This window comes from Oncorhynchus nerka, linkage group LG23 (genome assembly GCF_034236695.1).
Source record: "Oncorhynchus nerka isolate Pitt River linkage group LG23, Oner_Uvic_2.0, whole genome shotgun sequence".
In the NCBI taxonomy this organism is placed as follows: domain Eukaryota; kingdom Metazoa; phylum Chordata; class Actinopteri; order Salmoniformes; family Salmonidae; genus Oncorhynchus; species Oncorhynchus nerka.
The window spans coordinates 15173641-15186485 of NC_088418.1; the positions used below are offsets into that span (position 1 = coordinate 15173641).

The following is a 12845-nucleotide window of genomic DNA, read 5'->3' on the forward strand; positions in this document are numbered from 1 at the left end:
CCTGCTAACCGTCTGCAGCGCCGCGTCCCAAACACCCAGTGGCCCATATGTACTTTCTATCTCTTCCCGATTTTCTTTAAAATTTGTTTATACCTTCCGGAAACCTGCCTCACCCAATGTGATACGGAATCGCTATTATTTTTAATTTTTAGAACAGACTCAAGAACCTCCAGAAGCTAACCAGCTAACTAGCTACAAGCTATTTAGTCATTGTTCGTTTTTAACCTGGATAACACTCGCCAGTCCAGCTCCCCTGCCCCATCCACCGCTGCCCCCTGGACACTGATCACGTGGCTACATAGCTGATGCACGCTGGACTGTCCATTAATCACGGTACTCCATTCTGCTTGTTTGTTTTATCTGTCGGCCCCGTTGCCTAGTCAACGCCATTTTACCTGCTGTTGTTGTGCTAGCTGATTAGCTGTTGTCTCACCTACTGTTTTAGCTAGCTTTCCCAATTCAACACCTGTGATTACTGTATGCCTCGCTGTATGTCTCTCTCAAATGTCAATATGCCTTGTATACTGTTGCTCAGGTTAGTTATCATTGTTTTAGTTCACAATGGAGCCCCTAGTCCCACTCCTCTTACCCCTGATACCTCCTTTGTCCCACCTCCCACATATGCGGTGACCTCACCCATTACAACCAGCATGTCCAGAGATACAACCTCTCTCATCATCACCCAGTGCCTGGGCTTACCTCCGCTGTACCCGCACCCCACCATACCCCTGTCTGCGCATTATGCCCTGAATATATTCTACCATGCCCAGAAACCTGCTCCTCTTATTCTCTGTCCCCAACGCTCTAGGCGACCAGTTTTGATAGCCTTTAGCCGCACCCTCATACTACTCCTTCTCTGTTCCGCGGGTGATGTGGAGGTAAACCCAGACCCTGCATGTCCCCAGGCACCCTCATTTGTTGACTTCTGTGATCGAAAAAGCCTTGGTTTCATGCATGTCAACATCAGAAGCCTCCTCCCTAAGTTTGTTTTACTCACTGCTTTAGCACACTCTGCTAACCCTGATGTCCTTGCCGTGTCTGAATCCTGGCTCAGGAAGGCCACCAAAAATTCAGAGATTTCCATACCCAACTATAACATCTTCCGTCAAGATAGAACTGCCAAAGGGGGTGGAGTTGCAGTCTACTGCAGAGATAGCCTGCAAAGTAATGTTATACTTTCCAGGTCCATACCCAAACAGTTCGAACTACTAATTCTGAAAATTACTCTCTCCAGAAATAAGTCTCTCACTGTTGCCGCCTGCTACCGACCCCCCTCAGCTCCCAGCTGTGCCCTGGACACCATTTGTGAATTGATTGCCCCCCATCTAACTTCAGAGTTTGTTCTGTTAGGTGACCTAAACTGGGATATGCTTAACACCCCGGCAGTCCTACAATCTAAGCTAGATGCCCTCAATCTCACACAAATCATCAAGGAACCCACCAGGTACAACCCTAACTCTGTAAGCAAGGGCACCCTCATAGACGTCATCCTGACCAACTGGCCCTCCAAATACACCTCCGCTGTCTTCAACCAGGATCTCAGCGATCACTGCCTCATTGCCTGTATCCGCTACGGTGCCGCAGTCAAACGACCACCCCTCATCACTGTCAAACGCTCCCTAAAACACTTCTGTGAGCAGGCCTTTCTAATCGACCTGGCCCGGGTATCCTGGAAGGACATTGACCTCATCCCGTCAGTTGAGGATGCCTGGTCATTCTTTAAGAGTAACTTCCTCACCATTTTAGATAAGCATGCTCCGTTCAAAAAATGCAGAACTAAGAACAGATACAGCCCCTGGTTCACTCCAGACCTGACTGCCCTCGACCAGCACAAAAACATCCTGTGGCGGATTGCAATAGCATCGAATAGTCCCCGCGATATGCAACTGTTCAGGGAAGTCAGGAACCAATACACGCAGTCAGTCAGGAAAGCTAAGGCCAGCTTCTTCAGGCAGAAGTTTGCATCCTGTAGCTCCAACTCCAAAAAGTTCTGGGACACTGTGAAGTCCATGGAGAACAAGAGCACCTCCTCCCAGCTGCCCACTGCACTGAGGCTAGGGAACACGGTCACCACCGATAAATCCATGATTATCGAAAACTTCAACAAGCATTTCTCAACGGCTGGCCATGCCTTCCGCCTGGCTACTCCTACCTCGGCCAACAGCTCCGCCCCCCCCGCAGCTCCTCGCCCAAGCCTCTCCAGGTTCTCCTTCACCCAAATCCAGATAGCAGATGTTCTGAAAGAGCTGCAAAACCTGGACCCGTATAAATCAGCTGGGCTTGACAATCTGGACCCTCTATTTCTGAAACTATCCGCCGCCATTGTCGCAACCCCTATTACCAGCCTGTTCAACCTCTCTTTCATATCGTCTGAGATCCCCAAGGATTGGAAAACTGCCGCAGTCATCCCCCTCTTCAAAGGGGGAGACACCCTGGACCCAAACTGTTACAGACCTATATCCATTCTGCCCTGCCTATCCAAGGTCTTCGAAAGCCAAGTCAACAAACAGGTCACTGACCATCTCGAATCCCACCGTACCTTCTCCTCTATGCAATCTGGTTTCTGAGCCGGTCACGGGTGCACCTCAGCCACACTCAAGGTACTAAACGATATCATAACCGCCATCGATAAAAGACAGTACTGTGCAGCCGTCTTCATCGACCTTGCCAAGGCTTTCGACTCTGTCAATCACCATATTCTTTATCGGCAGACTCAGTAGCCCCGGTTTTTCGGATGCCTGCCTTGCCTGGTTCACCAATTACTTTGCAGACAGAGTTCAGTGTGTCAAATCGGAGGGCATGCTGTCCGGCCCTCTGGCAGTCTCTATGGGGGTGCCACAGGGTTCAATTCTCGGGCCGACTCTTTTCTCTGTATATATCAATGATGTTGCTCTTGCTGCGGGCGATTCCCTGATCCACCTCTACGCAGACGACACCATTCTATATACTTTTGGCCCGTCATTGGACACTGTGCTATCTAACTTCCAAACGAGCTTCAACGCCATACAACACTACTTCCGTGGCCTCCAACTGCTCTTAAACGCTAGTAAAACCAAATGCATGCTTTTCAACCGATCGCTGCCTGCACCCGCAGGCCCGACTAGCATCACCACCCTGGATGGCTCCGACCTTGAATATGTGGACACCTATAAGTACCTAGGTGTCTGGCTAGACTGCAAACTCTCCTTCCAGACTCATATCAAACATCTCCAATCGAAAATCAAATCAAGAGTCGGCTTTCTATTCCGCAACAAAGCCTCCTTCACTCACGCTGCCAAGCTTACCCTAGTAAAACTGACTATCCTACCGATCCTCGACTTCGGCGATGTCATCTACAAAATTGCTTCCAACACTCTACTCAGCAAACTGGATGCAGTTTATCACAGTGCCATCCGTTTCGTCACTAAAGCACCTTATACTACCCACCACTGCGACTTGTATGCTCTAGTCGGCTGGCCCTCGCTACATATTAGTCGCCAGACCCACTGGCTCCAGGTCATCTACAAGGCCATGCTAGGTAAAGCTACGCCTTATCTCAGTTCACTGGTCACGATGGCAACACCCATCCGCAGCACGCGCTCCAGCAGGTGTATCTCACTGATCATCCCTAAAGCCAACACCTCATTCGGCCGCCTTTCGTTCCAGTACTCTGCTGCCTGTGACTGGAACGAATTGCAAAAATCGCTGAAGTTGGAGACTTTTATCTCCCTCACCAACTTCAAACATCAGCTATCTGAGCAGCTAACCGATCGCTGCAGCTGTACATAGTCTATTGGTAAATAGCCCACCCATTTTCACCTACCTCATCCCCACAGTTTTTATTTATTTATTTACTTTTCTGCTCTTTTGCACACCAATATCTCTACCTGTACATGATCATCTGATCATTTATCACTCCAGTGTTAATCTGCAATATTGTAATTATTCGCCTACCTCCTCATGCCTTTTGCACACATTGTATATAGACTCCCCTTTTTTTCTACTGTGTTATTGACTTGTTAATTGTTTACTCCATGTGTAACTCTGTGTTGTCTGTTCACACTGCTATGCTTTATTTTGGCCAGGTCGCAGTTGCAAATGAGAACTTGTTCTCAACTAGCCTACCTGGTTAAATAAAGGTGAAATAAAATAAATAAATAAAAAGTCCGGGGCTCTTTAGTCCGGGGCTCTTTAGTCCGGGGCTCTTTAGTCCGGGGCTCTTTAGTCCGGGGCTCTTTAGTCCGGGGCTCTTTAGTCCGGGGCTCTTTAGTGCGGGGCTCTTTAGTGCGGGGCTCTTTAGTGCGGGGCTCTTTAGTCCGGGGCTCTTTAGTCCGGGGCTCTTTAGTGCGGGGCTCTTTAGTCCGGGGCTCTTTAGTCCGGGGCTCTTTAGTCCGGGGCTCTTTAGTCCAGGCCTAGGCTGCTTTTCCTTTGACTCCCCTCTCTTTCTCTCTTCCTCTTTCACTCTCTTCCTCTCCCTCTTTTGCTCTCTTCATCTTCCTCTATCTTCCTCTTCCAGATTGGAATGAGGTATGAGGGGTACAGCCTCTGGGAAAGACTGTGTGTGTGTTTGGCATAGTTAGATGATGTTCAAGGAAAGCCAAGCTGTGTTTTTGTGAGAGATAACTATTGCAGCCCCTCTCTCTGTCCTGGCCATTAATCACAGGGTGTGTGTGTGCGTGTGCACGTGTAAGTGTGTCAGCCTGCATGTGTGTGTCTGGCAGAGTGTGTGCTGCATAAACTCTGTAGTCAGATTCAGCTCAGTGACAATAGAGTCTGATTCTGCTACTCTATGGAACGTGTGCTACATCTCTCTCTGCCTCTCTCTCTCTCTCTCTCTCGCTCTCTACCCCCCTCTCTCTCTGCCTCTCTGTCTCTCTCTCTCTCTCTCTCTCTCTCTCTCTCTCTCTCTCTCTCTACCCCCTCTCTCTCTGCCTCTCTCTCTCGTTCTCTACCCCCATCTCTCTCTGCCTCTCTCTCACTCTCCCCCTCTCTGCCTCTCTCTTCCTCTCTCTTCCTCTCTCTGCCTCTCTCTGCCTCCTCTCTCTCCCCTCTCTCTCTGTGTGTGCCCCCTCTCTCTGCCTCTCTCTCACTCTCTACCCCCTCTCTGCGTCTCTCTCTCTCTCTCTACCCCCTCTCTCTACCTCTCTCTCTGCCTCTCTCTCACTCTCTACCCCCTCTGCCTCTCTCTGCCTCCTCTCTCTCTCCCCCCCTCTCTCTGCTCTCTCTCCCCCTCTCTCTACCCCCCTCTCTGCCTCTCTGCTCTGCCTCTCTCTACCCCCCTCTCTCTCTACCCCCTCTCTCTCTGCCTCTCTCTCTCCTCTCTGCTCTCTACCCCCCCCCCTCTCTGCCTCTCTCTGCCTCTCTCTCTGCCTCTCTCTACCCCCCCTCTCTCTCTGCCTCTCTCTCTCTCTCCTCGCTCTCTACCCCCCCTCTCTGCCTCTCTCTGCCTCTCTCTACCCCCTCTCTCTACCCCCTCTCTCTCAATACAAGGGTGTTATTTACATGGGAAACACATGTTAACATTGCCAAAGCAAGTTAAATAGATCATAAACAATAGTGAATTAAACAGTAAAAATGAACAGTAAACATTACACTCACATGAGTTCCAAAACAGTAAAGACATTTCAAATGTCATATTATGTCTATAAATAGTGTTGTAACGATGTACAAATGGTTAAAGTACAAAAGGGAAAATAAATAAACATAAAAATGGGTTGTATTTACAATGGTGTTTGTTCTTCACTGGTTGCCCTTTTCTTGTGGCAACAGGTCACACATTTTGCTGCTGTGATGGCATTTTGCTGCTGTGATACATTTGACAGGAGGTTAGGAAGTGCAGCTCAGTTTCCACCTCATTTTGTGGGCAGTGTGAACATAGCTGTCTTCTCTTGAGAGCCAGGTCTGCCTACGGCGGCCTTTCTCAATAGCAAAGCTATGCTCACTGAGTTTGTACATAGTCAAAGCTTTCCTTCATTTTGGGTCAGTCACAGTGGTCAGGTATTCTGCCACTGTGTACTCTCTGTCAAGGGCCAAATAGCATTCTAGTTTGCTCTGTTTTTTTGTTAATTCTTTCCAATGTGTCAAGTAATTATCTTTTTGTTTTCTCATGATTTGGTTGGGTCTAATTATGTTGCTGTCCTGGGGCTCTGTGGGGTCTGTTTGGGTTTGTGAACAGAGCCCCAGGACCAGCTTGCTTAGGGGACTCTACTCCAGGTTCATCTCTCTGTAGGTGATGGCTTTGTTGTGGAAGGTTTGGGAGTCACTTCCTTTATTGAGGTGGTTGTAGAATTGAACACTTATTTTCTGGATTTTGTACATGGTGAATTCTGCATACAGAGTCTCAATTTGGTGTTTGTCCCATTTGATGAATTCTTGGTTGCTGAGCGGACCCCAGACCTCACAACCATAAAAGGCAATGGGCTCTATGACTGATTCAAGTACTTTTTGCCAGATCTTAATTGGTATGTCAAATGTTCCTTTTGATGACGTTGAAGGCCCTTTTTGCCTTGTCTCTCAGATCGTTCACAGCTTTGTGGAAGTTACCTGTGGCACTGATGTTTAGGCCGAGGTGTGTATAGTTGTTTGTGTGCTGTAGGGCAACAGTGTCTAGATGGAATTTGTATTTGGGGTCCTGGTGACTGTACATTTTTGGAACACCATTATTTTGGTCTTACTGAGATATACTGTCAGGGCCCAGGTCTGACAGAATCTGTGCAGAAGATCTAGGTGCTGCTGTAGGCCCTCCTTGGTTGGTGACAGAAGCACCAGACCATCAGCAAACAGACATTTGACTTCAGATTCTAGTAGGGTGAGGCCGGCTGCTGCAGACTGTTCTAGTGCCCTCACCAATTCATTGATATATATGTTGAAGAGGGTGGGGCTCAAGCTGTATCCCTGTCTCCCCCACAGCCCCGTGGAAAGACATGTGTGTGATTTCTGCCAATTTTAATCAGGGGACTTGTTGTTTGTGTACATGGATTTTATAATGTCGTATGTTTTCCCCCAACACCGTTTTCCATCATTTTGCCTAGCAGACCCTCATGTCAAATTGAGTCGAAGGCGTTTTTTGAAATCAACAAAGCATGAGAAGACTTTGCCTTTGTTTTGGTTTGTTTTGTTTGTCAATTAGGGTGTGCAGGGTGAATACATGGTCTGTCGTACAATAATTTGGTAAAAAGCTAAAATGACATTTGCTCAGTACTTTGTTTTCACTGAGGAAATGTACCAGTCTGTTGTTAATGATAATGCAGAGGATTTTCATAAGGTTGCTGTTGCTGACGCATATCCCACAGTAGTTATTGGGGTCATGTCTGGGGGGGGGGTCTCTCTTTCTAGGCCTCTCTCTCCCTGACTTTCTCTCTCTCTCCCTGCCTCTCTCTCTCTGACTCTCTCTCTCGGCCTCTCTCTCTCTCTCTCTCTCTCGCCCCTCTCTCTCTCTCCCTGCCTCTCTCTCTCTGACTCTCTGACTCTCTCTCTCTGACTCTCTCTCTCTGCCTCTCTCTCTCTCCCTGCCTCTCTCTGACTCTCTCTCTCGGCCTCTCTCTCTCTCTCTCTCTCTCTCGGCCTATCCTCTCTCTATTTCGGGCCTCCCTCTTGGGCCTCTCGCTCTCTCGGGCCTCCCTCTTGGACCTCTCTCGGCCTCGCTCTCTCTCGGCCTCTGCCTCTATCTCGGTCTCTGTCTGACTCGCTCTCGCTCTCTGCCTTGCTCTCTCTCTCTCTCAGCCTCTCTCTCTCTCTCGGCCTCTGTCTGACTCGCTCTCGCTCTCTGCCTTGCTCTCCCTCTCTCTTTGCCTCTCTCTCTCTCTCTCTCTCTCTCTCTCTCTCTCTTCTCTCTCCCTTTCTCTCTCTCAGCCTCTCTCTCTTGGGCCTCTATCTCTGTCTCTCTTTGTCTGCCTCTCTGTCTCTCTATATCTCAGCCTCTCTTCTCAGCCTCTCTTTCTGTCTCTGCTCTCTTGTGGCCCCCCTGTCTCTCTTTCTCTGCCTCTCTCTCTTTATCTGCCTCTCTCTCTTTCTCGGACCTCTCTCTTTCCCGGCCTCTCTCAGCCTATCCCTCGCTCTCAATCACTCGCTTTCTCTCTTGGCCTCTCTCCCTCGCTCTGCCCCTCTCACAGGCCTCTTTCTCTCTCTCTCCGGCCTCTCTCTCTCGGGCCTCCCTCTCTCTCTCTCTCTGCCTTGCTCTCGCACTCTCTCTTTGCCTCTCTCTCTCTCTTTGCTTCTCTCTCTCTGCCTCACTTTCTCTGCCTCTCTCTCTTTGCCTCTCTCTCTCTCGGCCTCTCTGCTTCGCTCTCTCTCTCTCTGCCCCTCTCTCTCTTTCTCTGCCTCGTTCTCTCTCAGGCCTCTCTCTGCCTCTCTCTAGCTCTCGCTCTCTCTCTGCCTCGCTCTCTCTCTTCCCCTCTTGCTGCCTTGCTGTGTGTGTGTGTGTGTGTGTGTGTGTGTGTGTGTGTGTGTGTGTGTGTGTGTGTGTGTGTGTGTGTGTGTGTGTGTTTGGTTCAGCATTATGTTTGCGTCAGCAGCAGTTTCATTTAGCCTTTGTTTGTTGTTTATGCCTCCTCCACTAATTCCACCTCTAAAGTACAGTGTACACTCCTAAGGGATTTCTCAGACTACAGAGTGTACACTCCTAAGGGTTTCTCAGACTACAGAGTGTACACTCCTAAGGGTTTCTCAGACTACAGAGTGTACACTCCTAAGGGTTTCTCAGACTACAGAGTGTACACTCCTAAGGGATTCTCAGACCACAGAGTGTACACTCAGACTACAGAGTGTACTAAGGGTGTACACTCTCAGACTACAGAGTGTACACTCCTAAGGGATTCTCAGACTACAGAGTGTACACTCCTAAGGGTTTCTCAGACTACAGAGTGTACACTCCTAAGGGATTCTCAGACTACAGTGTGTACACTCCTAAGGGATTCTCAGACCACAGAGTGTACACTCCTTAGAGGGTGGCCTCCACCATTTTGAGTAAGGGTGGGAGTGGGAGGTAGTGTATTATAGACGTCCCCTGCTGTGTCATTTGATAGTGTGAATTAATACAGAACTGGTCTGTACATGAATATAGAGGAACCAAGGGGATTTTGAACAAGGACATTTTCACTCTTCTCCTGACTCTCCTCCTATGCTTTTCTCCTTATCTCCTCTCCTTATCTCCTCTCCATATCTCCTCTCCATATCCTCTCTTGCTATAAATCTCCCATCCCAACTGTCTCTCTTGTTCAGAGGGAGTCATAATTATGACAGTATCCTCTCTCTCTCTTGTCCCATCTCTCTCTCTCTCTCTCTCTCTCTCTCTCTATTCAGCCCCTCTCTCCTGTTCGGAGGGTTTTACAGAGTTGGGTTTCTATAATGGCTCTGTGTCTCAGACGGACTCTGGCGCCCCCTGCCTGCGGTGGGCAGAGTTTCCAGACTACGTGCTGCAGTACCCTGGCCGAGGCCTTGGGGAGCACAGCTACTGCCGTAACCCTGACAGAGAGTCCAACCCCTGGTGCTTCTTCAGACAGACCTCTGGGGCCATCGGCTGGGCCTACTGCGACTGCCACCAGGGTAAGTTTATAGCAAAAATACTTTATGTATACATAGAGATAATATACTAAGCAAATCCAGAATTATATGCCGGGCCTACTGCGACTGCCAGGGTAGCCGTGTAGTGATTCCACTGAGCCCGTCCTCCTATAGCTCCCCCATCAGCCTCCTTTGCTGTACAGAGTATCTACTCTGTATTTTTTCCAGACTATTGATTGGCTGATGTACCTGTCCTTCTCACCCTCTCTTAGGTGCAGCTCGGCTGGTGGGCGGGACATCGTCAAGAAGTGGACGTGTGGAGGTGTACCTGAATGGCCAGTGGGGGGCGGTGTGTGACTCTCATTGGACAGACAGAGATGCCAGTGTGATCTGCAGACAGCTGGGGTTGAGGTAAGAGAGTTGTAGGAGTGTGTATGTTTGTGTGTGTGTGCCTCCTCATTGAGATCGGCATTGTAGCATCGCAGCATTTCCGTTTCAACTGTAAGACTGTGTGTGTGTGTGTGTGTGTGTGTGTGTGTGTATGTGTGTGTGTGTGTGCCTCCTCATTGAGATTTGTAGCAACTTTCCGTAAGACTGTGTGTGTGTGTGTGTGTGTGTGTGTGTGTGTGTGTGTGTGTGTGTGTGTGTGTGTGTGTGTGTGTGTGTGTGTGTGTGTGTGTGTGTGTGTGTGTGTGTGTGTGTGTGTGTGTGTGTGTGTGTGTGTGTGTGTGTGTGTCTGTCTGTCTGTCTGTGTGTGTCTCCTCAGTGAGATCGGCACTGCTTTGCAGCAGTCCAGGTTCGGCTCGGGCTCCGGCCTCTTCCATTACGAGCGGCTGAGTTGCCGTGGTGATGAGAGCTCCGTCAGCCAATGCCAGAGCAGGACATTTGTTACCAGGGACTGTAGCCATGGAAACGAGGCGGGAGTTGTGTGTGCTCCACCAGAAGGTCAGTAGGAAGCTAGAGAGAAGGAAACACAGTGCGTACCTCGTGCCCCTACTCAGCATCCATATTTTGCTGTTGTATCCTCCCCCAGGCAGTGCTCTTCCTCTACGATTGGTTGGAGGAGAAGAATACTTTGAGGGGCGTGTTGAGGTGTTCCACAGTGGTAGGTGGGGCTCTGTCTGCGATGACCAATGGGACGACAGAGATGCAGAGGTGGTCTGTCGACAGCTGGGCTTTGGGTGAGTGTGTGTGTGTGTGTGTGAGAGAGAGAGAGAGAGAGACTATAGGAGTAAATATATTGAAGCTAGAGGAAGAGTCATTATTGTTGTTTTGACCCATGTGTGTTTAGGGGTGTGGCGAAGGCCTGGTCGTGGGCTCACTTCGGACAGAGCTCAGGTCCCATCCTATTGGACGCCGTGAGGTGTACAGGAAATGAAGTCTTCCTGGACCAGTGTCTTCATGGAGACTGGGAACAGCACAACTGTGACCATATGGAAGACGCTGGGGTATCCTGCAGCCCCTACACAGGTACACACACATAATTCATCCACGCACGCACTTACGCATGCACACACACACACACATCCCAAAAACGGATATAACGTGCACACATATGATTTAATGTGTGTGTGTGTGTGTGTGTGTGTGTGTTCCAGACGGTGTGGTGCGGTTGGTAGGAGGAGACAGTCCATGGGAGGGTCGTGTTGAAGTGTTCCACTCTGGGGACTGGGGTACGGTGTGTGACGACCACTGGACTCAACAACACACACAGGTGGTCTGTCGACAGCTCGGATACAGGTGTGTGTGTGTGTGTGTGTGTGTGTGTGTGTGTGTGTGTGTGTGTGTGTGTGTGTGTGTGTGTGTGTGTGTGTGTGTGTGTGTGTGTGTGTGTGTGTGTGTGTGTGTGTGTGTGTGTGTGTGTGTGTGTGTGTGTGTGTGTTCAGGTGTGACAGTGTGTGTGTGTGTGTGTGTGTGTGTGTGTGTGTGTGTGTGTGTGGGTGTGTATACTGCAGGCATGATATGGGCTGTTGTGGTGACCATATTACCGCCGCACCGGCAATCATAAGTCATGACCCCAGTAAAATTTCAGGTGACAGTTATGCACTCTGGACATGTGTTGGTAGTACCCATCTCGCTAACGATCATAAGATCCTAATGGCCTGGTACTCAGGGCTCTATTGTCCCTCCATCAGGTCCTATTGGCCTGGTACTCAGGGCTCTATTGTCCCTCCATCAGGTCCTAATGGCCTGGTACTCAGGGCTCTATTGTCCCTCCATCAGGTCCTATTGGCCTGGTACTCAGGGCTCTATTATCCCTCCATCAGGTCCTAATGGCCTGGTACTCAGGGCTCTATTATCCACCCATCAGGTCCTAATGGCCTGGTACTCAGGGCTCTATTGTCCCTCCATCAGGTCCTAATGGCCTGGTACTCAGGGCTCTATTGTCCCTCCATCAGGTCCTATTGGCCTGGTACTCAGGGCTCTATTATCCCTCCATCAGGTCCTAATGGCCTGGTACTCAGGGCTCTATTATCCACCCATCAGGTCCTAATGGCCTGGTACTCAGGGCTCTATTGTCCCTCCATCAGGTCCTAATGGCCTGGTACTCAGGGCTCTATTATCCCTCCATCAGGTCCTATTGGCCTGGTACTCAGGGCTCTATTGTCCCTCCATCAGGTCCTAATGGCCTGGTACTCAGGGCTCTATTATCCCTCCATCAGGTCCTATTGGCCTGGTACTCAGGGCTCTATTGTCCCTCTAACCATTCTGACATCAATATAGATGCTTTCAAAAAATCAAATAAAACACTTATTCAAAACAGTATCATGCTTTTAAAACTCACCTTGATTTGATCAATTTGAAGAACAACAGGTTGAAACGGAGTGGAAAAACATGGTTGTGTGGATGTTGTTTTCAAAACCTAACACAACGAAATGGACTGCGCTTTCTAAGGCGATGATTCATGGATTAATAGACTAATGATAAATGGACTTCAGGAAGAATAGCTGCTGCTTTCGCAACAGCTAATGGGGATCCAAATAAAATACCAAATACGAAAAATTCACCCATAACATATTAGAGTTTATACCCATATGCCTATATAGGAACACAAGCCCGAAAACAACATCTGAATTCAAATAATTATTGTGCCGGTACACAATACATATCCTTCAGCATATTACACATGGCAGAAAACACGTTTTACAAAATGTCTTTTGGTACAAAGTTGGTCTAATCTCCAACATTAATCCAATTCTAGTAATCGCCCTTTAGTGATGACTGTATTATTATACATACTGGATGGACAGGTTACGTTATGCTGTGCTCCAAACGTTCGATCTATGAGTCTGGGAGAGAACATATAGGCCTAGGCCATGCTGTTGGTTCATTGATTGTGCATGACGACCGAGCCTACAATTATA

General features: G+C 48.9%; 1 pseudogene; it reads left to right on the forward strand.

The window, feature by feature from the left end:
* The window catches only part of LOC115106337 (neurotrypsin-like), a 29667-nt pseudogene that overhangs the window by 11781 nt on the left and 5041 nt on the right, over positions 1-12845 (forward strand).